This window comes from Schistocerca gregaria, chromosome 3, assembly GCF_023897955.1.
Source record: "Schistocerca gregaria isolate iqSchGreg1 chromosome 3, iqSchGreg1.2, whole genome shotgun sequence".
Taxonomy (NCBI): Eukaryota; Metazoa; Arthropoda; class Insecta; order Orthoptera; family Acrididae; genus Schistocerca; species Schistocerca gregaria.
In genome coordinates, this window is record NC_064922.1 from 397302520 (window position 1) to 397328125 (window position 25606).

Genomic DNA, 25606 nt, shown 5'->3' on the forward strand with positions numbered 1-25606 from the left:
GTTTCTGAAAGTACTTGTATGGAGTTTGGAAGTGAAACGTGGACGATAAATAGTTTGGACAAGAAGAGAATAGGAGCTTTGGAAATGTGGTGCTACAGAAGAATGTTGAAGATTAGATTCACATAACTAATGATGGAGTATTGAATAGAATTGGGGAGAAGATGAGTATGCGGCACAAATCGGCAAAAAGAAGGGACCGGTTAGTAGGACATCTTCGGAGGCATCAAGGGATCACAAATTTTGCATTGGAGGGCAGTGTGGAGGGTAAAAATCGTAGAGGGAGACCAAGAGATGAATACACTAAGCAGATTCAGAAGCATGTGGCTTGCAGTAAGTACTGGGAGATGAAAAAGCTTGCACATGATAGAGTAGCATGGAGAGCTGCATCAAACCAGTCTCAGGACTGAAGAGCAGAACAACAACAATAACAATGCTTGTAGGCAATTGTACTATAGGTTATCTGAGCCCTGTAAAGAATTGTTCTTTATGTTACCGGAACTTTGAAAAAGCAAAGATTAAGTGACCAATAACTCCAAAATGTAATTACTGCAGTTACTTGTTTATGATTTTCTTAGTTTCAGGCTATACAAATGAGAAGGGAACTGAAGTGACTGAATCTTATCTGAGTGATAGCAGAAACATATCTACGTTACTGATGAGATATTAAAAACCAAGGTAAATGAAGAATGTGAGACTGAAATCACTCGTAATAATTTTCCTTTATTTACGATTGATGTTTCTCAGTCCTCTTCCCGGTGGTATGCACCTTTCATCTTTACGTGATGTTTCAAATCACCGAGAGGCAGTTTCTTTGGCCAACTAGTCAACTGTTTCGTTACGCAAAATGCTTGCGTCTCCCTTTATCCCCACCGGTCGGTGTGGCCGTGCGGTTCTAGGCGATTCATTCTGGAACCGCGTGACCGCTACGCTCGCTGGTTCGAATCCTGCCTCGGGCATGGATGTATGTGATGTCCTTCAGTTAGTTACGTTTAAGTAGTTCTAAGTTCTAGGGGACTGATGATCCCATAGTGCTCAGAGCCATTTGAACCGTTTTGCTTTATCCCAAGAACATAAATACATTCATTTATCGAGAATATTCTACTGCTTGGTGGGATGTCTCTATGGCAAATTTACTGCTGTGTTTTCTCCAGTTCCTGCCCTCTATGGAACAAAGAATGATTCTTGGTTCAGAAATAATTAACATCTATTCGTTTAACACAGATTGAATAATTTCTTACTTGAACTTTGTTATGGGACTAATGACATCTTGAAAAAATAAGAACCGAAGATTTCACGGAAGAGCTAACATGGGCGATTGCATGCACCCACCTCAATTACGGCCTCATTCTGATAGCCGGCTGGAGAATTCACCGCGAAACAAAATGACTATAAGCGCACATGATCAACACACTGCAGTATTTTAGCATTAGGAGGGAAAAATTTTTTTGAGATCCCACGATAAAATATGTATGATAAGTGGTTAAGGATCGCTCCCTACGGTAAGCCTCTCGATAGGACTAAAAGTTCCTATAGATTGGTTCTGATAACTTACACGTATCGTTCTCTTACTTGAGGAAAGTGCTAAAATATTTCTAGCTGACTGAAAGTCGATTTCACCTCAATTTTTCTAAAAGGACTAGCACTTGGACATTATCATAGTGGGACGTAGGGTCAAAGAAAAACTATATTAAGAACTTTTCAGCGAAAGGTGAAAGAGTATCAGCGCACAGAAATGTTATATTGGTCAACGTTCCTCGGAAATTCGTGGGACCAAAGTGGGACTTACGTCCACTAAATATACAAAGAAGCAGTTCCAAATCATCAAACGATATTCATCTTCCCATTTCGTGGTGTATATAATCAATTCCTACGAATGTACTCGCAGACCTTTTTGTTACAGTACTTACTTGATATCACTTATCAATGCCGCAGCTTGGAACCTGAAACACTTTTACGCACCTTTTGTAACGTTTAGTGCGACTTTATGTATTATGTATATATGTGTGTGTACATGGGTATTCCGCAGATTAGCTGACAGGGCGAGAGAGAAAAGAGCATGTGAATGTCTTCGTAGGACCCCTAATTTTTCGTATTTTGTCTTCGTGGTCCTTACATGAAATATATGTTGATGGCACTAGGACCGCTCTGCAGTCAGCATCAAATTTCGGTTTTCTAAATGTTCTCAATAGGTGTTCCTCGAGAAGAACGTCGCCTTCCCTCCAGGGATCCTCATTTGGGTTCCTGAAAAATCATTGAAGAAATCGCGTGTTGTTCGAACAACAAACGAATCCAGCAGCCCCCCCTCTGAATTGCTTCGATGTCTTGCTTTAACCCTACTACATGTGGATCCAAAAAACTCAAGCAGTACGCATGGATCGCACTAGCGATCTGTATCTTGTCTCCTTTATGGATGAATCATACTTTACTAAATTTCTCGTAATAAACCTAAACCGACCATTCGCCTTCCCTACCACAATCCTCACATGCTAGTTCCATCTAACATCGCTTTGCAACGTTACTCCCAAATATTTACACAATTTGGCTGTATCAGTCAGGAGACTACTAATGCTGTATGCGAACATTTCACATCTGTTTTTCCTACTCATCCTACTTAACTCATATTTTTCTACATTTACAGCTAGCTGACATTCGTCAAACCAATTACACTACTGGCCATTAAAATTGCTACAACACGAAGACGACGTGCTACAGACGCGAAATTTAACCGACAGGAAGAAGATGCTATGATATGCAAATGATTGGCTTTTCAGAGCATTTACACAAGGTTAGCGCCGGTGGCGACACATACAGTGTGCTGACATGAGGAATGTTTCCAAGCGATTTCTCATACACAAACAGCAGTCGACCGGCGTTGTCTGGTGAAACGTTGTTGTGATGCCTCGTGTAAGGAGGAGAAATGCGTACCATCACGTTTCCGACATTGATAAAGGTCGGATTGTAGGATGTCGCGATACGATAAACCGCAATCGATCAAATGACTGTTAGCAGAATATGGAATCGATGGGTTGAGGAGGGTATAATATGTAACGCCCTGCTGGATCCCGACGGCCTCGTATCAGTAACATTCGAGGTGACAAGCATCTTATCCGCCTGGCTGTAACGGATCGTGCAGCCACGTCTCGGTCCCTGAGTCAACAGATGGGGACATTTGCAAGACAAAAACCATCGGCACGACAGTTCGACGACGTTTGCAGCAGAATGAACAATCAGCTCGGAGACCATGGCTGCGGTTACCCTTGACGCTGTGATGGTGTACCCAACGACGAACCTGGGTACACGAATGGAAAAACGTCATTTTTTCGGATGAATCCAGGTTATGTTTACAGCATCGTGATGGTCGCATCCCTGTTTGGCGACATCGCGGTGAACGCACATTGGAAGCGTGTATTCCTCACCGCCATACTGGTGTATGACGCGGCATTATTGTATGGGGTGCCATTGGTTACACGTCTCGCACCTCTTGTTCGCATTGACTGCACTTTGAACAGTTGACGTTACATTTCAGATGTGTTACGACCCGTAACTCTACCCTTCATTCGATCCCTGCGAAACCCTACGTTTCAGCAGGATAATGCATGACCGCATGTTGAAGGTCCTTTACGGGTCTATCTAGATACTTAAAATGTTCGACTGCTGCCCTGGCCAGCACATTCTCCAGATCTCTCAACAATTGAAAACGTCTGGTCATGGTGGCCGACCAACTAGCTCATCACAATACGCCAGTCACTATTCTTGATGAACTGTGATATCGTGTTGAAGCTGCATGTGCAGCTGTACCTGTACATGACATTCAAGCTCTGTTTCACACAATGCCCAGGCGTATCAAGGCGTCATTACGGCCAGAGGTGGCTGTTCCGGGTACTGATTTCTCAGGATCTAAGCACCCAAATAGCGTGAAAATGGAATACCATGTCAGTTCTATTATAATTTGTCTGTCCAATGAATACCCGTTTATCATCTGCATTTCTTCTTGGTGTAGCAATTTTAATGGCCAGTGGTGTAGAAATTTTGTCGCAGTCATCGTGTGCCATCCTACAGTCGCTCAACGACGACACTTTTCCGTACACAACAGCATCATCAGTATATATATATATATATATATATATATATATATATATATATATATATATATATATATATAAACGCCATAAGATTTATGTCTGCGGAAAATAACCACACTTCTCTGGAGCACCGCTTACGATACCCTTGTCTCTGATGAACACTCGCCAGCGGGGACAGCGTTCTGAATTCTACTGTATTACTTAATTAGTCTTCGTGCAACTCAAATATCTGGGAACCGATTCCGTATGCTATTACCTCTGTTACCAGTCTGCAGTGGAGAACCGTGTCAAATTCATTTCGGAAATGTAGAAGTATGGAATCTGCCTATTACTCTTCACGAATAGGCCGCAGTGTGTCACGTAAGAGAAGGGACATAAGCCTTTCAGTCTCTAGAAAAGTAATTATGTTCGAACTCAGGATGCGTTTTAGAATTCTGCAGCAAACCGATTTTAAGCATATCGGTCTGTAATTTGGCAGTTCCATTTTTTTACCCTTCTAGTGTGTAAAGTGACTTATTTGCTTTCAGCTCTTTTACTTTTCCATCGACCCCAGTGATGCTTGTTACTATGTCTTCACTGCGGGACTCTGTGTGATGGTGAAACGACGGAATATTTGTACGATTTTCCTGCGTGAACGATTTCTTAAACTCGGCATCTAAACCTTTTTCTTTCGGTTTTGTGTCTTCATCTGCCACAAGAGGCAGGTTATTGAGTGGGTTGAATGGAAGCCTTCTATCCGCTTTGCGATTTTACATGGGACTATAGTTTTTTTTAAGGATCTCCGCTAGATCTTTTGGTAAAGCAGGACGGTGACAGTTGTTGCCGGCTCCACACTTAGATTTTTACACAGACAAACGAATCTCTACTAACCCCTGCCTGTCGTCATCTGCACGTTCTCCTTTGAACCAAGAGTGCAACCTTTGCGTCCTTAGCATTTCCCAAATTCGTTGAGAATCCACGGTATCCTCGGTGGCGTAGCGTTGCCATTCTAGGAAATGTACTCCTTTTCTAACAGGGCTGGTGTGCCATCTGAGTGGGTGGACATTTCCTATAGGTGGAGCGGAGGGGGGGAGGGGAATGTGCCATGGCACGTACCCCGGTCAGCATAGAGCAGCCACTATTTTTATGAATTGTCCTGATCACATGCACTCAAACGAGAACCTAATTTATTAAGATTTTCTACAAATTGAACATATGACCGTCAAATGAAAACTGTGAAGAAAGCGGTGTGGAGAGTATGGCGGAATAGCAATTAGGCATGTGTGTAAGATGTTCAGTCGAAAGTGCTGTTCTCTTCTTGCATTATCGAGTGAAGTATTACGATACCAAACTTCTTATTAACTGTATTTTTCACGGATGAGGATTGTTTTCACTGTTTCGACGTTATCACTTGTAGCAATACACTTGAATGGTGCGATATAAAAATGCATACGTGCATACTGTTGCTCTTGGTTAACATGCCGACTGCTGTTGTACAAAATAAAATTATAGGTCCTTATTATCAACCACCCCATTAAAACAGTCGTTCTTTACTGTACATTTAAATATTCTTCCTGTACACGATAAGTCAGAGACAACTGCGTCTGCTGTCTGTGAGAGCACACTGTGTTGTAATTTCTCAGCGCCAATTCTTGATGCCCTGAGATTTAAAATGGAAAAAAAGTCAAACAACGATTCTCTGCGGCTATTGGTCTTGAATGTTCCATAATCGCTATCTTATTAATTTGATAAAAGTATTTGTAATTATTTAAGAGATGTCCGAACTGTGGACCACATTAGTTTCATCCGCGATGTATGTACAAGGTAAGAGGAAATCAGTGTACATTAAAGATGAGATGAGCACATAGTTCTGCCAATTTTTTTCTCACAGTTTTCTTACCCACGTTAATGAGCAAACGCAGCTTGCGGTTCCTATGAATTATTGCCTGCAGCTTCGGAAGAAGCCCTGTTTGACGAAAATTTATTTCATTTTTAGAAATCGCCAATAATAGTGCCGTGCATTGTACAAATTTCGGTCCCTCTTCCATCCGTAATTTTGTGTTATCTGTACTTATCGATAACTTAATATTTATAACAAATTTCAGTCGATATGCAGAGATCTCGGTGATACAGGACCCTGTCTCGTTATAAATCAGACAGTTGGCGCATATTAGAGAGTTCCACAATATTTCATTCGCCATTGTACTCTCACAGTTATCAGTTTACAAAGAGCTTCATGCTACGTATCTTCTTTCAATAATTAACTAATACCTCATGCCATTAATTACTTACTTCAAAGTACTTAATGATTTCAAGTACCATCCACATAATTTTGATGTGAGATTCGTGACATCATCGACATGCATTAACTCTTTTCATAACACCAGTGCTCTAGACAGACGAACCAATGCTGTGAATGGAGTGAAAACATATGTGTTTGTATGTTGTGCGTAGGGGTTCATGAACACGCACACGCACGCACACGTATGTGTGTATGTTTGTATATTTGTGCCCTGTGTTGTGTGTGTGTGTGTGTGTGTGTGTGTATGTGTGTGTGTGTGTGTGTGTGTGTGTTTGTTTGTTCAATTTGGAAAACTTTTGGAGGAAATAGCGTCTACGTGTGGTGTGAACAAGGTCGCATAATACACGAGTATAAATGTTGGATCATGGTACTGTACATTTTTGTGAATGTATGTTATTGTATGTGCCGGCCGGTGTGGCTGTGCGGTTCTAGGCGCTTCAGTCTGGAACCGCGTGACCGCTACGCTCGCAGGTTCGAATCCTGCCTCCGGCATGGATGTGTGTGATATCCTTAGGTTAGTTAGGTTTAAGTAGTTCTAAGTTCTACGGGAATGATGACCACAGATGTTAAGTCCCATAATGCTCGGAGCCATTTGAACCATGATTGTACGTATTTTCCGCTTGTTTGTATGTTTTTGAGGTGACAGGACTATGTCTCACCCCAAACTTGTATACAGCGTGAAACAAAAAAAACATGCACTGGAAATACTACGGAAATGGAAGATGCTATTGATGTGCGGTTTTCACAGATTGGTTTGGGAGCCAGGGGCTGGTATTGTTAGCTAGTCCACATATTTTAATAATACTTAGAAAGTGTGCTTTTTAAATGGAACAATCCCTATTGACATTAACAAAGTTAGGTGAATTAGAAGATTAGTGGTGTTTGTTGCAGCATTCTAGTACCAGTCGTTTACGAGATATCTTATTTTGAAAAGTTCTCACACCGTCAGTTGTACAATCCCTGCGGTAGCATACACCAGGAAACAACAAAAGTTCATAGACTAGTTTACGCATTATGACAAGTAACAAGACAACTGACCATCACAGGTTCTGTTCAAAATGACCACCGACAGTCGCATTACACGCTTCCAGTTTTGTAATCAACGACAGCTGCACACGTGCTAGTATTTCGGTAGAGATGTGCGAGCATTCTGCAGTAATGTGTCGTTGATATCATCGGGTGTAGTTGGAGCTCCGGCGTAACGCCAAGCGCTAGCACGATGATAAGAACGAATAGCAGAGACGGCTGTGAGACGACGGTACGCTGCCTAGGACGACACCAAGCCAGGAGCGGCAGCTGCACGAACAGAATATAAGCACTGCGCCGCCTAGCCGCGGTCGGAGTAGAAGACGAGCCGTCATACGAACGCTACAGCAGTGACCTATGCACTTTATTGTTTTTCTTGCATTGAAATTGCATATGCCGAAGGATTTGACTACTAGTATGTCGCTATTTGCTTGCAAATCACCTTTGTAAATACGCAAAGTTCAGTATTGTCAATTTAACTTACCGTAATAAACTCCATTAATACGATTTGCTTGAGTTGTTGTCTAGCGTTCCAAGAAAACAGCTTCCTACGCACTTTATATTTGACGAGTGGGCAGGATGCAAAAAAAGTTGCTACGTCCTTTTAGGCTTTCTACAGTGTCGGTACAGGTCCTCTGCGTCCAATCCAACGATTGGAAATAATTCGTGAAGACGTGCTGTCGTACTTCATGCACTATGTGCTGAACGTCATTCATATTGGTGGCACAGGTTCCTCCTAGTCTGCAGAGGAAAGACTTCTGACATCCGTGGAAGAAGGCATGCGAGGAAGCTTGCGATACTTGTGCGCATCCAGTGTTCCGTCTATGAAAAACGGGCCTATGTGTTGATGGTTCACTACCCCGCACCACACGTTTACACTCCATGGTTACTGACGCTGCACCTGAGGAAGCCAGCTGGGATTGTCAACAGACCAATAGTGCGTGTTTCGTCGGTTTACCTGACGATCATTGAAGAAGAAACATGATGTGTCTAGAATATCCTGTTTTAATACCTACGTACAGACAGTATCACGATTCTCAAAATCGTTTCCACGCAACTTCGGTTAGAACATTAATTTTCTGCTCTTCTGTCGTCATTTGTTTCTTCTTTTATGTTTTCGCCTTGTTACACAAACTTTTTCCGTGACTAGTTGACGAGATTGACAAATAATGAGATTGTTGACGTCTGCGTGATATCTTGCGGCATACAGCGCACAATAACGAATTGCATTCTTCCTACACTCTGCATACACCATGAATAAGTCGGCTGTTTCTGATTTGGTAAATCCCATAGTCAAAAATGGTTCAAATGGCTCTGAGCTCTGTGGGACTTCACCACGAATTCCTTTCTTGTGCTAACCTCTTCATCTCAGAGTAGCACTTGCAACCTACGTCCTCAATTATTTGCTTTACGCATTCCAATCTCTGTCTTCCTCTACAGTTTTTGCCCTCTACAGCTCCCTCTAGTACCATGGAAGTCATTCCCTCATGTCCTACCAGATGTCCTATCATCCTGTCCCTTCTCCTTATTAGTGTTTTCCACATATTCCTTTCCTCTCCGATTCTGCGTAGAACCTCCTCATTCCTTACCTTATGAGTCCACCTAATTTTCAACATTCGTCTATAGCACCACATCTCAAATGCTTAGATTCTCTTCTGTTCCGGTATTCGCACAATCCATGTTTCACTACCATACAATGCTGTACTCCAGATGTACATCCTCAGAAATTTCTTCCTCAAATTAAGGCCGGTATTTGATATTAGTAGATTTCTCTTGGCCAGAAATGTCTTTTTAGCCATAGCGAGTCTGCTTTTGATGTCCTCCTTGCTCCGTCCGTCATTGGTTATTTTACTGCCTAGGTAGCAGAATTCTTTAACTTCACTGACTTCGTTACCATCAATCCTGATGTTAAGTTTCTCGCTGTTCTCATTTCTATTACTTCTCATTACCTTCGCCTTTCTCCGGTTTACTCTCAAACCATACTGTGTACTCATAAGACTGTTCATTCCGTTCAGCAGATCGTTTAATTCTTCTTCACTTTCACTCAGGATAGCAATATCATCAGCGAATCGTATCATTGATATCCTTTCACCTTGTATTTTAATTCCACTCCTGAATCTTTTTTTTTATTTCCATCATTGCTTCCTCGATGTACAGATTGAAGAGTAGGGGCGAAAGGCTACAGCCTTGTCTTACTCCCTTCTTAATATGGGCACTTCGTTCTTGATCGTCCACTCTTATTATTTCCTCTTGATTGTTGTACATATTGTATATGACCCGTCTCTCCCTACAGCTTGCCCCTATTTTTTCAGAATCTTGAACAGCTTGCACCATTTTATATTGTCGTACGCTTTTTCCAGGTCGACAAATCCTATGAACGTGTCTTGATTTTTCTTTAGCCTTGCTTCCATTATTAGCCGTAACGTCAGAATTGCCTCTCTCGTGCCTTTACTTTTCCTAAAGCCAAACTGATCGTCACCTAGCGCATTCTCAATTTTCTTTTCCATTCTTCTGTATATTATTCTTGTAAGCAGCTTCGATGCAAGAGCTGCTAAGCTGATTGTGCGATAATTCTCGCACTTGTCAGCTCTTGCCGTCTTCGGAATTGTGTGGATGATGCTTTTCCGAAAGTCAGATGGTATGTCGCCAGACTCATATATTCTACACACCAACGTGAATAGTCGTTTTGTTGCCACTTCCCCTAATGATTTTAGAAATTCTGATGGAATGTTATCTATCCCTTCAGCCTTATTTGACCCTAAGTCCTCCAAAGCTCTTTTAAATTCCGATTCTAATACTGGATCCCCTATCTCTTCTAAATCGACTCCTGTTTCTTCTTCTATCACGTCAGACAAATCTTCACCCTCATAGAGGCTTTTAATGTATTCTTTCCACCTATCTGCTCTCTCCTCTGCATTTAACAGTGGAATTCCCGTTGCACTCTTAATGTTACCACCGTTGCTTTTAATGTCATCAAAAGTTGCTTTGACTTTCCTGTATGCTGAGTCTGTCCTTCCGACAATCATATCTTTTTCGATGTCTTAACATTTCTCCTAGAGCCATTTCGTCTTAGCTTCCCTGCACTTCATATTTATTTCATTCCTCTGCGACTTGCATTGCTGTATTCCTGATTTTCCCGGAACATGTTTGTGCTTCCTCCTTTCATCAATCAGCTGAAGTATTTCTTCTGTTAACCATGGTTTCTTCGCAGATACCTTCTTTTTACCTATTTTGTCCTTTCCAACTTCTGTGACGGCCCTTTTTAGAGACGTCCATTCCTCTTCAACTGTGTTGCCTACTGCGCTATTCCTTATTGCTGTATCTATAGCGTTAGAGAACTTCAAACGTATCTCGTCATTCCTTAGAACTTCCGTATCCCACTTCTTAGCGTACTGATTCTTCCTGACTAATGTCTTGAACTTCAGCCTACTCTTCATCACTACTATATTGTGATCTGAGTCTATATCTGCTCCTGGGTACACCTTACAAACCTAGATCTTACAACTACTTAAACCTAACTAACCTAAGGACATCACACACATCCATGCCCGCGCCAGGATTTGAACCTGCGACCGTAGCGTTGGCGCGGTTCCAGACTGTAGCGTCTAGAACCACTCGAACACTCCGCCGGCAAAGCCCATAGTGCACTCACGGTGTGCTGTTTAGACTGTCACATACTAACTGGCTAAAAAGTCGCAGTGCACTGAAGGAACACATATGGACACTGAAAGCAAGCGTAACAACATCCTCCGTAGAAAGTACACAAGTTGATCGTAAAGAAAAAAAAAAAAAAGAAAAACACAATAATGTTATGGAAACGTTTCAAAATACTATATCTCGTATACGACTCGCTCAGCAATCCTACAACAAACAGCACTGAGATTGTAATTTATCCTAATTTTAATTTGTTAATGTCAATAGGCCTCTTCCATTTAAAATGGTGTATGTTTGCATGGAAAATACAGTTTCTAAGTATTACTTCAATCTGTTGAGTGGCTAAGAATATGAGTCCTATTCGGTGAAAATCTCACAACAATAGCAGTTCCCATTTCCGTAATATTTACGGCACAAGTTTTAGTTGGTTCACCTTGTGTATTAAACTGTGCATACCTATTTTTGTGTGACTGACCACTGGTATGCTCGTCAGTGACTTCGTGTATGTGTATATGCATGTGTGAGTCTACCTGTGATCGTGCCTGAAAGAGTGCGTGCATGCATGCATGAATTCCGTGCCTTCTAAAGGCTCACTCTCATTGGTACTGCGGCTGCGCAGATTCCTGAAAGGCACAACAGACCAGCATGCGCACCACACTTTCCTCTGACACGGGAGACTGCGATAACATTAGGGCACTTTAGTTCCATCACGGCTAACGGGGAAGCCGTAATTGTGTTGGCCGGCTGTCGATCGCGCTCGCTTCACCTTTCGGTCACAGCGCACTCTGCCCGGAGTGATGTGCGCTGTAATTTCAATATCCATCCTCCTGATACAGGCAATCGATTGGCAGCGGGCGATCAGCGTGCCCCAGTGTAGTACACGACAATGCCATTACCGGCCGTGGCGAACCCGCGCCCTGCAGCGGCCGCAGCACTTACAAGTCGCAGCGGGCTCTGCTGCAGCGCAACTGGGTTAGCGGCGCAGCGCGTCACCACCGGGTGGTACTGGAGGAAGCGTCCGCAATATTGTCTCTTGTTTTTGGGACGTAATCAGTCGTAAAACTGAGGTAATCAGAAGTCCGTTAGCAAAATATGTCGTAGTGTCCTTCTGAAGTTAATCCAGATTGCACAACAGATTTTTATTGGCCGTTTGGGCTGCATTCACATTTAAAATTGTGGAAGCTTTCGATTACACGTGACTCATCTTCTAATCAGATTATATGCGGTACAGGAGTATCCTATCAATTTCGACAAAACGCTATGTCATGGGACAATGCAGTCAAAACAGCGACTGTATTGCCCTGTGACGCAGTATACACTACTGGTCATTAAAACTGCTACACCGCGTAGAAGACGTGCTAAAGACGCGAAATTTAACCGACAGCAAGAAGATGCTGTGATATGCAAATGATTAGCTTTTCAGAGCATTCACACAAGGTTGGCGCCGGTGGCGACACCTACAACGTGCTGACACGAGGAGAGTTTCCAAACGATTTCTCATACACAAACAGCAGCTGACTAGCGATGCCTGGTGAAACGTTGTTGTGATTCCACGTGTAAGGAGGAGAAATGCGTACCATCACGTTTCCGACTTTGATAAAGGTCGGATTGTAACCTATCGCGATTGTGGTTTATCGTATCGCGACATTGCTGCTCGCGTTGGTCGAGACCAATGACTGTCAGCAGAATATGAAATCGGTGGGTTCAGGAGGGTAATACGAAATGCTGTGCTCGATCTCAACGCCCTCGTATCACTAGCAGTCGAGATGACAGGCATCTTATCCTAATGGTTTTAACGGATCGTGCAGCCACGTCTCGATCCCTGAATCAACAGATGGGGACTTTTCCAAGACAACAACCATCTGCACGAACAGTTCGACGACGTTTGCAAAAGCATGGACTGTCATCTTGGAGACCATGGCTGCGGTTACCCTTGACGCTGGATCACATAAAGTAGCGGCTGCGATGGTGTACTCAACGACGAACCTGGGTGAACGAATGGCAAAACGTATTTTTTCAGTTGAATCCAGGTTCTGTTTACAGCATCATGATGGTCGCATCCGCGTTTGGCGACATCGCAGTGAACGCACATTGGAAGCGTGCACTTGTCATCGCCATACTGGCGTATCACTTGGCGTGATGGTATGGGGTGCCATTGGTTACACGTTTCGGTCACCTCTTGTTCGGATTGACTGCACTTTGAACAGTGGATGTTACATTTCACATCTGTTACGACCCTTGGCTTTACCCTTCATTCAGTCCCTGGGAAAGCCTACATTTCTGCAGGATAATGCACGACCACATGTTGCAGGTCCTGTACGGGACTTTCTGGATACAGAAAATTTTCGACTGCTGCCCTGACCAGCACATTCTCCAGGTCTCATCACCAACAGAAAACGTCTGGTCAATGGTGGCCGAGCAACTGGCTCGTCACTATACGCCAGTCACTACTCATGATGAATTGTGGTATCGTGTTGAAGCTGGATGGGCAGCTGTACCTGTACACGAAACCCAAGATTTGTTTTACTTAATGCCCAGGCGTATCAAGGCCGTTATTGCTGCCATCGGTGGTTGTTCTGGGTACTGATTTCTCAGGACGTATGCACCTATACTGCGTGAAAATGTAATCACATGTCAGTTCTAGTATCATATATTTGTCCATTGAATGAATACCCGTTTATCATCTGCATTTCTTCTTTGTGTAGCAATTTTAATGGCCAGTAGTGTATAATATGTTGTTGTAATTGACGAGTTACTTTTGTATCTATTGTAACCATATTTGAAGCTAGTTTATTTGGAACCGAAACCTTCCACAATGTTATTTACAGATCAGGTGCAATACAAACAAGCAATAATATTAGGTTGGTGCATAAGATCGTAGCGTAATTTCTTTCGATGTTGGTATTCCGTTTGCTATGATTCTGTTTACCAATTTCAATTTTTTTATTTGTAGTTCACTATTGATATTTGAGTTTACATTTTGTCGTTTGGAGATAGTGAGTGGATCTGTGGGCGCTAGAAAATGAGGTGCCATATGGAGAAATATGAACATTTCAGACATTTTCTTCTCTTCGATTTCAAAACAAGGGTCACAGCAGCGGATGCAGCCAGAAATAATTGCGTCGTATATGAGGAGGACACCACTCGTTTTAACGAGGACTATTAGTGACAATCCACGTCCAGGAGGTTCAAATGGCTCTGAGCACTATGGGACTTAACTTCTAAGGGCAACAGTCCCCTCGTCCAGGAGGACCTTCGGAGTTATATGACGATCATTTACACGTATTAATCCTCGATTTTTCACGTCCCTGTAGTCGAGAATTGGCAAATGCAATGGGAAAAGTTTGCAATGGGAAAAGTTCAAAAATCAGTTGTATAGGTGCCACATGCTCTAAGCCAAAATCACAAAAATCAGCGGATGTCCATGCGTGTATCTCTGCTTGCTGATCATCATCTAGCTCGCGAACAACGACGAACATTCCCGTCCTGTATCGCTACTGCTGACGAGGAATTGTGTCGTTATGCTCATGAACGTAAAAGAAAGGAATGATTGAACACAAAAAAAGCATCCATAAAGATAATTTATTGGCACAGCTATGTGTCGTGTACTGCGAGGTGCTTCCCCTAGGTGTAACCGTACTTGCTGACATTGTTAGTAATTGAGACGTCTCGCAGACGTAATACAAAGACAAAGACCAGGAAGACTCCGTGAAGTGTTGGTACTCCACGACAAAGTCCGCCCGCATTCTCTTTGACGGACAAAGAGTGCTTATACACGTTTCATCTGCCCTTGCGCCCTCAGAGTTTCCCCTTTTCCGCTCGCTATGGAACAACCTTCAAGGAACTTGCATTCCGGATAACAAATCGCCCCGAACATGGCTCGACAAGTTGTTCACCTAAAAACCACGTGATCTCTACAGTCACATAATCCAAAAGTCACCTCTGCATTGGTAGACTTCTAAATACTGAAGGAGAACATATTATTGATGAGTGGCGTCTCTGTTACGTGTGACCATTGTGTTTAATAAATTTATGGAAAAACACTACGAAACTAGGTACCAACCCAATATATGTTAGGAAGTTAAACCTCACATGTGGTAAAAACGGAAACTATGAAAAAAAAACTGCCTGTGAAGTAAGTATCTCATGTCCTGTTTCGATTTAAATTTTGTTTTATATTCCTCAAATTACGTCACTCACCAATAAGAGAGAAACTCCCTATAATTTATAATTAAAAAAGTAACATGCGTAAATTAAGCGCACTCCTCCTTGTTATATATGCACACATCAACAAAACTTCAAAAGTTTGGCATCATCGACTTATATCGAAAGTAATTGCACAAGAAACAAAGATAGGCTCTGAGTCATACGTATTTATTTATTAGTAACATTTAAATATCACATAAAACAGCTTTGTGTAATCGTCCCCTTGTCCTTGGGTGGGGGTAGAGGGTCTTTTTAGTGCACTCCTGAGCAGTCTCAGTGTGTGGTGGCATGTCCTATTGTTCAGATGCAGGCTTGAATCCGTGTGGCATACACTCGATTAGATCATCAAGCAGGTCTTGGTTCAAATTGTCCCTATCTTTAATGACGACTCTGCATAGGTTTCGCAGAATACGTGGTCGTTGTCGACTCCGAAATAACCTCGTTTCAATCGATCCCATACAAATTTGATTGGATTCATGTCTGGGGAGCAGGAAGGCTACTCCACTCTGTTGGCCGTCGCATGCTGAAGGAACGTCTTCGAGTGTTCACAACAGTAATACTATGAGCACTTTTTTTGTGTCTTCATTCTTCTGACTGGTTTGACGCGGCCCGCCACGAATGAATTCCACTCATGTGCCATCATCTTCATTCCAGAGTAGCACTTGCAGTCTGAATCCTCAATTATTTTCTGGATGTATTTCAATCTCTGTCTTCCACTGGAGTTGTTACGCTCCCTCTAGTACTACGGAAGTCATTCCCTGAAGTCTTAATAGATGTCCTATTGTCCTGCCCCTACTCCTTGCCTTCCAAGTATTCCTATCCTCTCCGATTCTACGCAGAGCCTCCTCATTCCTTTTATTATCATTATCAAGAATAAATGTTGGCGATACGCTTCCATTATAGTCTGCAGAATTTTGAGCGTGTACCGTAAAGCAGTGAGATTCTGGGCTGTCTCCAAACATATTGTCTGCTATTATCAGTGTACAAACTCGTCCGAGTTTCACCTGTAAACATCACGCGACGCCAATCCTAGGGCGTCTATTCAGCTTGATTTCTTGCTCATATGTAACGGTGTCGATCGTGTTATGTTGTTCGACATTGTGCCCGACTTTCTCGTCGGATGTGGAGATTCGCATCATACAATTGTCTCCTAACAGTTGAATGCGATGCATGATGCGCTGCAGCCTCTTCGAACGCCGAATTCCGTTCTGGAGCGCTCACTCCACGTCTCCTTTGATTCAAAACTCGTAGGTCTCGATCATTCTGTGCACCTGCACAGCGTGGTCGGTCTGTGTAGTGTAATTCCTCAGCATTACCTGTCAGCAGAAATCGTTTCCATATCTGTACAATAATCACACTGATTCCAGAGTACAACTTTGCGGTTTGGCATGCCTTCTGTGAGTAAGATGATGATGTGAATCTAGTCATTCCTCGCGATTGTCATTCGTGGCATGATGAATATTCACTTTACTGTTACACATACGTCTTTAATGTATCCCTACTGCTGCTTTGCTGTCAACAGCAATGGGTCAGGTGAACCACAGAATACAAACACGCCACAGCACAGAATTAGACGTACAACAAACAAGTCTATTGGCTTCCCCTGCTCCACTCTGCGTGTGTATCCGCTGGGAACAAACAACAGGAAGGGGAACCAGGGCAGTCTTGATACTCGAGTCTCGTGTTTCCCAGCGAAGCGAGTATGGCATTGCAGACGTCAGTTAAAGATACTGCCCGATTGCGGTAGGTGCTTGCAGCGTTAGAGACCCAAGTGACCGCCACTTGCTCCTGCTCGATGGCCTTCCTTAGGTTCGCTGCGAGCAAGAAGCGAGACCGAGCCCATTCAGTGAGGCGTTTGTTGGTTTGGGGAAGGAGACCAGACAGCGTGGTCATCGGTCTCAGCGGATTAAGGAGGGATGGGGAAGGAAGTCGGCCGTGCCCTTTCAGAGGAACCATCCCGGCATTTGCCTGGAGTGATTTAGGGAAATCACGGAAAACCTAAATCAGGATGGCTGGACGCGGGATTGAACCGTCGTCCTCCCGAATGCGAGTCCAGTGTCTAACCACTGCGCCACCTCGCTCGGAAGTGAGGCGTTAAACCAACGCGCCCGTCCGCGCGTGTGACTCCTTGACAGGCCGCTGAACAAATGTTGCTTGGCAGCCTGCAGAGAAGTTTCATTAAAGTTAGTTGACTTTCTGTTGTCTTTAGATTAACTTTCAGAGACTCACTGTTGACGGTGTATGGGCAGTTTTTAATGTTCTCGAGTCGTTTCCGGTCTTTTCGTATTCCGACCACAATAGGTAGGCTAATAATGTAAGAGATTGAGTGTGGAATTAATACACCAGATATTAATTAATAGGTATAATAACGCAATAATTTAAATCTATATACGAGAGATTGTTTGTTATCATTAGCGTTAGGCTACAACTACTGGCAATAGACGAAGTGTCCATTTGATTCGAACTTCATTTTACAAATTTTCTTGAACAAGTGTAATTCGCGTTGCACCGTGAAGCGCATAAGCACTCGAAGCCACTTTGCATGATGTTCATACTCTCATTAAGGAATGAGAGCTACCCTACGTTGTTTAAACAACGACTACTTTCGTACATGGCCTTGGTGTTCCAGTTGCTTCATATACCAACAAATTAAATAATTAAATGAGGAATAGAAAAATGTCTGTGTGGTGGGAAGCGAATTAAAGGACCTTTATCTTTAACGAGACAAAGGACTGAATGGATAGAAACATACCAACTCTTCCTTAACATCTCTCACTTTGGTACAAAACTGTTAGAAAAATTGCTAGCCGGGGCGGCCGTGCGGTTCTAGGCGCTAAAGTCTTGAACCTCGCGACCAATACGGTCGCAGGTTCGAATCCTGCCTCGGGCATGGATGTGTGTGATGTCCTTACGTTTAATTAGTTCTAAGTTCTAGGGGACTGATGACCTCAGCTTTTAAGTACCATAGTGCTCAGACCAATTTCGTCAGAAAAATTATAGAACAGAGTAAATCATATTATGTCTCGAATTCATATACTTCGATAAAGTTTCGACTAAGTTCAAAGAAACAGACCTCTCCATGGATTACTAATTAACATTAGAGATGAGGTTGTGGTCGGGGGGTGGGGAAGGGGACTCGGGATGGGACGTTTATGTATCTCGATGATCCACTGAGCCTTGGTGACAGGAGCTGTGCTCAGGGAAGGGTGAATCACCTACGCCAGATGGGCCACTATGTGAGACAGCAGACCAAGAGTAGTAATGGTAGGGAGTTCCCTTCTTGGGAATGGAGTGAGCGGGCGGCAACCACATGGGCCTTAGCTAAGTATGATATGCCTTCCACTTATTTGTGTTAGGTTTCTTCTGTATTCTTTCCAATCAGCCCCATTTCAGCAACTATTTTTTCTTTGACTTCATCAGTATTAGGTTTAGAGGTCTTTTCTAACCACGGACGTGGCAGAGAAGATAGACATTGGTAAGGCATCGAGAGCAGAAGATTGAACTGCAGCATATGTTCTCAGAACGGCGTCAAGGAATAGTGTCATACTGAGCGCATGAATTCAGCCGAGCAACAATCTGCCTATGTGGAAAGGAACGGGACACTAACACATTACTTTTGCCAGGAAATAAATGTTATGGCTTTCTTTGTAAAAGAAATTGGAGGAATATCTGCCCCTCTGTCCGATCTCCGGGAGAGGACTACAATAAGATCAAATACAGAAGAGATGGCGAACGATGAAGAAGGAAAGGACAAACGGAATAGGAAGAGGGAACGGACTAGTTCCTGGAACACAGACTGCGTTCATACTATTGTGGGCTTGCAAGCTGTAAAATAACATACAGAAAATGATGAAGAGTAGACTGGACATTTTAGGCGTGTGTGAAGTGAGACTGGGGAGTAAGGGAGAGTTGGATAGTGGAAAACACAAACTGCTTTACTCGGGCTGGAAGATGAGTAGCAGCTGTGGTGTGGCAGTTATCATAGGAAAACAGCTGAAGAAGAATGTACATAAACATTGAATCGACAAAGAAACTAGTACAGGCATACGTATTCAATTACAGAGATATGTAAACTGGCAGAATACGGTGCTACGGTCGGCAACGCCTATATAAAACAACAAGTGTCTGGCGCAGTTGTTAGATCGGTTACTGCTGCTACAATGGCAAGCTGTCAAAATGTAAGTGAGTTTGAATTGGTGTAATAGTTGGCCCACGAGTGATGGGACAAAACATCTCCGAGATAGTGATAAAGTGGAGATTTTCCCGTATGACCATTTCACGAGTTTACCGTGAACATCAGGAATCGGGTAAAACATAAAATCTCCGACATCACTGCGACCGTAACAAGACCCTGCAAGAACGGTACCAACGACGACAGAAGAGAATCGTTCAACGTGACAGAAATGCAGCCCTTCCGCTGACTGCTGCCGATTTCAATGTTGGGTCATCAAGAAACGTTAGGGAACGAACCATTGAACAAAACGTCGTCGATATAGGCTTTCTGAGCGAAGGGCCCACTCGTGTACCCCTGATGATAGCACGACACATGACATTACTCCTCGCCCGGTCCGTCATCACTGACATTGTGCTGTTGGGTGACCGGAAACATTTTGCCTGGTCGGATAAGTCTCGTTTCAAATGGTATCGAGAGGCTGGACGTATACAGATATGGAGACAATGCCATGAATCAAAGGACCCTGCAGGGGACTGTTCAAGCTGCTGGAGGCTCTGTAATGGTGTAGGGCGTGTGCAGCTGGAGTAGTATGGAACCTCTGATACGTCTTCACGACTGTGACGGGTGGCCCTTACGTAAGAATCCAGTCTGATCACCTGAAACCAGCTGGAAAGGAATACATTGACACCGGTGTGTCAGACCCACCATTCTTGCTCCGGACACTGCGAGAGGGCTGTACAAGCAATGATCACACGCACGGCACAGCGGACACACCAGGAACCGCGGTGTTGGCCGTCGAATGGCGCTAGCTGCGCAGCATTTGTGCACCGCCGCCGTCAGTGTCAGCCAGTTTGCAGTGGCATACGGAGCTCCATCGCAGTCTTTAACACTGGTAGCATGCCGCGACAGCGTGGACGTGAACCGTATGTGCAGTTGACGGACTTTGAGCGAGGGAGTATAGTGGGCATGCGGGAGGCCGGGTGGACGTACCGCCGAATTGCTCAACACGTGGGGCGTGAGGTCTCCACAGTACATCGATGTTGTCGCCAGTGGTCGGCGGAAGGTGCCTCGGACCGGACCGCAGCGACGCAAGGATGCACGCCAAGACCGTAGGATCCTACGCAGTGCCGTAGGGGACCGCACCGCCACTTCCCAGCAAATTAGGGTCACTGTAGCTCCTGGGGTATCGGCGAGGACCATTCGCAACCGTCTCCACGAAGCTGGGCTACGGTCCCGCACACCGTTAGGCCGTCTTCCGCTCACGCCCCAACATCGTGCAGCCCGCCTCCAGTGGTGTCACGAGAGGCGTGAATGGAGGGACGAATGGAGACGTGTCGTCTTCAGCGATGAGAGTCGCTTCTGCTTTGGTGCCAATGATGGTCGTATGCGTGTTTGGCGCCGTGCAGGTGAGCGCCACAATCAGGACTGCATACGACCGAGGCACACAGGGCCAACACCCGGCATCATGGTGTGGGGAGCGATCTCCTACACTGGCCGTACACCTCTGGTGATCGTCGAGGGGACACTGAATAATGCACGGTACATCCAAACCGTCATCGATCCCATCGTTCTACCATTCCTAGGCCGGCAAGGGAACTTGCTGTTCCAATAGGACAATGCACGTCCGCATGTATCCCGTGCCACCCAACGTGCTCTAGAAGGTGTAAGTCAACTACCCTGGCCAGCAAGATCTCCGGATCTGTCCCCCATTAAACATGTTTGGGACTGGATGAAACGTCGTCTCACGCGGTCTGCACGTCCAGCACGAACGCTGGTCCAACTGAGGCGCCAGGTGGAAATGGCATGGGAAGCCGTTCCACAGGACTACATCCAGCATCTCTACGATCGTCTCCATGGGAGAATAGCAGCCTACATTGCTGCGAAAGGTGGATATACACTGTACTAGTGCCGACATTGTGCATGCTCTGTTGCCTGTATCTATGTGCCTGTGGTTCTGTCAGTGTGATCATGTGATGTATCTAACCCCAGCAATGTGTCAATAAAGTTTCCCCTTCCTGGGACAATGAATTCACGGTGTTCTTATTTTAATTTCGTACTGACCTGGTGTTTGATGCAAAGAAAAGCAGGACAAGTACGGGAATAGGAAGAGGTGATGGTACTATGGTTCATAAACTAGAGGAAGTGTTGCGAAGTTGGCAAGAATATGTAGAGTCCCTATACGATGCGGATCAAAAGCAAGACGGTATTGTGATCGAAGAGAAGACGAGAGTTACAGAAGAGAACAAAAGACGTCGTATATTGGAGAAGAAGTAGAAATAGCGTTAAAGGAGATGAAGAAGCATTAAACAAGTGGAAATGATTTGTTATCAGCAGAGTTGCTTACGAGTCATATGAGCAGTGGTGTGGAAGATTTCACTTACACATGTAACAAAATATTTGAAAAAGGTAAACGACTTTCTCTCGACAGTAATGATATCGATTTGGAAGAAAAACAATGCCGCTAAATGTGAGGAATTTGGAGCCATAAGTTTGATTCCTCATGCAGAAAAAGTTCTAATAAAGGTGATAAATAGAGAACTTCACGGAAGACTGGTGAAAAGTATTGCAGAGGAACAGTAAGAATTTAGAAGAAGAAAAGACAAATTAGATGCAGTTGCACCGTTGAGAATTAGAGGTGCATTACAAGAGGAAGAGGAGATTATACTGTTTTCATTGAGTTGGAGAAAGCTTTTGACAGACACTTCACGAAGAACGGAGACGACTGAGGGAACAGAATGCTGTTTAGGAGTCTGTACCAACAACACAAAATATGAATACAGGTTAGGAATGAGGTGTCAGAGGAAAGCACAACTGGAACGGCGTGACATAAGGTTGCTGTCGCCACCTAGTGTTGTTTAACATATGTTTGGTACATATTATTCAAAGATTTTTGAAGCGAGATTGAAGGTTAAAGGTTGGTGGTAGGTGGGTAGAATGTATTCGATTCGCGGATGAGATGGTGTTATTGGCAGAGAACGAAAAAACTACGACTGCAATGTTAAAGGAGTTGAACCGGATCTCTGAGGGATTCGGAATGAGAATTAATAAGAAAAAGACAAAATGTTAGAAAGTTGGGACAGGAAGATACAGAATAAGTTAGTGCTTGGAAACATCCTGGAAGCGTAATTACGGAAGACATGAGACGCAACAAGAGGACGAAAACGTGTATAGCAGTTGCCAGGGAGGCATTAAATAAGAAGAGAAGGCTTCTATGAGCTTGCATGAACAGGGACTCGGGGAAAATAGTGGCGAAGTGCTTTTCAAGGAGCGTGGCATTATACGGAGCCGAGACATGGACACTGAAGAAAGAAAAAGGAGATAAATGGAAGCATTTGAGACGTGGTTTTGGAGGAGGATAAAACGGATAAAATGGGCAAACAAAATGAGAAATGAGGAAATGAAATGATAGAGAGAAGAGAGTGAAATTTTAAAGGTGATCGGTAGGAAGAACACAGCTTGGAGATTGCAAGAAAAGTGATTATATACTGATGATGATGAAGAAGAAGAAGAAGAAGAAGAATAAGAAGGGGTAGCAAATGACAGGATTGCATGGAGAGCTACATGTGAAGATCTGTCGTAGGGCAGAACATTAACGACGATGACGATGATGATGATGATTGTGATGATGACGATCACGAAACAAACTGATAACTAACGTTCCTTCGGGCACGAGATGTTTACTAACACATTTTTAATATTGTGGAGAAACTATATGTCATAACTAAAGTTTTATTTGAGTTAATCGGATTAGAGAGAAAGTCAAAACAGAAACAGGAGACAGCCAAGGATATTCCGCATCAATTCTAAGTAGTACCAGAGGACACTTCCTTACTCATGATCTGTGAAACAGAGAATAACATTCCTTAATGGGAAATACCCGCTCAATCTACGTTTCGCCACTGTGTTCTTAACTTCGAGTGCCGATAAACGTTAATAACAAACTGAATTATAGTAATAACTTTCTTTAAAGACAGATATAATATCAATTACAATAAATTAAAATAAATCACAACAAACATAGAGAAAAAAGTGTTTTTTAAAAGTGACAACAAATAACCGTAAAACGTTCTAGCACATTACTCTGACACGTCGAACTGTCTCAGAGAAAATGTCAAAATCCATTAGTGCTGTTATTGACAATGTACGTTGGTTATCGTACGTGCGCAAATTCCACCAGAAGTGGAGCTGAAGAAGTAAACTGCTACCCCGGCAATTTCGCCTTGTGTCAGGTTGCACACTCGGTAATATGGCTTGATATTAACGGCTGTAGATGAAATGGATGCATAAAACCTAGAGCTTGAGTATAGAATATTTTAAAATGACGGAAGTGGATGTCGATCAGCGTACTTTTGCTACAACGAATCTTAGGTGTAGCTAAAAACTGCTGATTTCGTTACCAAATACTGAGAATTATGAATGAGTTGCTGTCTGACATTCCACACCAGTCTTTGACAGTACGCACAACCCTCTACGAGTTGCTCTACAGCCTCCCACATTAGGCATTGAATGTACGCACACATTAGCAAAAAAATACATTCAAATATCCAGTAGCCGGCCGCGGTGGTCTCGCGGTTCTAGGCGCGCAGTCCGGAACTGTGCGACTGCTACGGTCGCAGGTTCCAATCCTGCCTCGGGCATGGATGTGTGTGATGTCCTTAGGTTAGTTAGGTTTAAGTAGTTCTAAGTTCTAGGGGACTGATAACCACAGCAGTTGAGTCCCATAGTGCTCAGAGCCATTTGAACCATTTGAAATATCCAGTAACCATCTCTTAAGCGCTACTGGAATTATTTCCACAGCAGCCCTTGTCTCCTCTTTGAGCTGCGTGTGAGTGAGATTTGCCGGAATCAATTAGGAAATTTTGTAAGGCTTCAAAATTTAGATATATTACAATCCGTTTAACTATAAAAATACACAGCATTCTTTAAATGAGATTGGGAGTATAAACAACCACTTCCCTAATCTACATGGAGAAACCTAAGAAACAGCAACTGTTTACAGCTTTGAAACTTTCTGGCAGATTGAAAATGCATGCCGGACCGAGACTCGAACTCGGGACATTTGCCTTTCGTGGGCAAGTGCTCTACCATCTGAGCTACCCAAGCAAGACTCACCCCCCGTCCCCACAGCTCTATTTCTGCCAATACCTCATCCCTACCTACCAAACTTCAAAGTTTAACCTGTAATTTATGTTATATATTACACCAGAAACGCTTCAAATCATCGTTCAATTCCATATTTTAAGATTTCGAATTATTTCATATTTCCAGGTAAATACGCTGATTGTTTTCATCAGTTTCTTTCCTTATGCAATATTTGTAGGATTTCAACAAGAAAAAACTGTCAGTTAAGTTACGACTACGGTTTCTTATGATAACTGCAATTGCATGCAGCTAAGGGAAAGAGGGGAAGATAAGTGACTCTTAGTTAAACATAATTAAGAAAGACATGGTTTTGATCCCTGAAACCTCTCTTTGTCTATAGGTAGGAAATGCAAGGTGAAGAAAATATATATTTACGGTGACTTCACTCTCTCGTCAATATTGCATTCAAATCTGAAGTACTAGCCTACTTTTGTACAACCGTATAACATACAACTTTAAAAAAAAATAGTTTCGTTTAATAACTGACTGCTGAAGAATCAACAAAAACTTGATAATCAACCAAGTCTTTACTGCGGAGTGTAAGACTACATTTTATGCGTTTGCTTCTCCTCTGTTACTTTTTATAAGTCCTTTATGAAAACGAAATTTTATTTTAAAAAGCTGTAAGTAAATAATACTGATTCGCAATAATTACAAACAGTACAAATTAAGCTATTTATTGTTAGGATGTACACTGTACACTGCCTGAAATTACATGTTGGTAGACACTGGTATTCATATTGATTACAGTGATGCTCCGTAGAGCAAGTACCATTTAGATACTATTTTATTACGGACAGAAACCAGTACATGTGCAGGGCACTAGAAACAAAAATTCTAGGAATTCGTTAACCTGTTTATTAGTGACATGTACTTATAATATTAGCGTAAATTTGTGCAAGCAGATGGTTAATACGTCTTACGAACTAAAGTAAGAAGGATACTTTTTCTAGTGCTAATTAAGCTTTCTGCATGTGGAAGAGTTCTCCACATTTATATGGAATAATAAATTTAAAAGACCGTGTTTCAGCGATTTAAGTG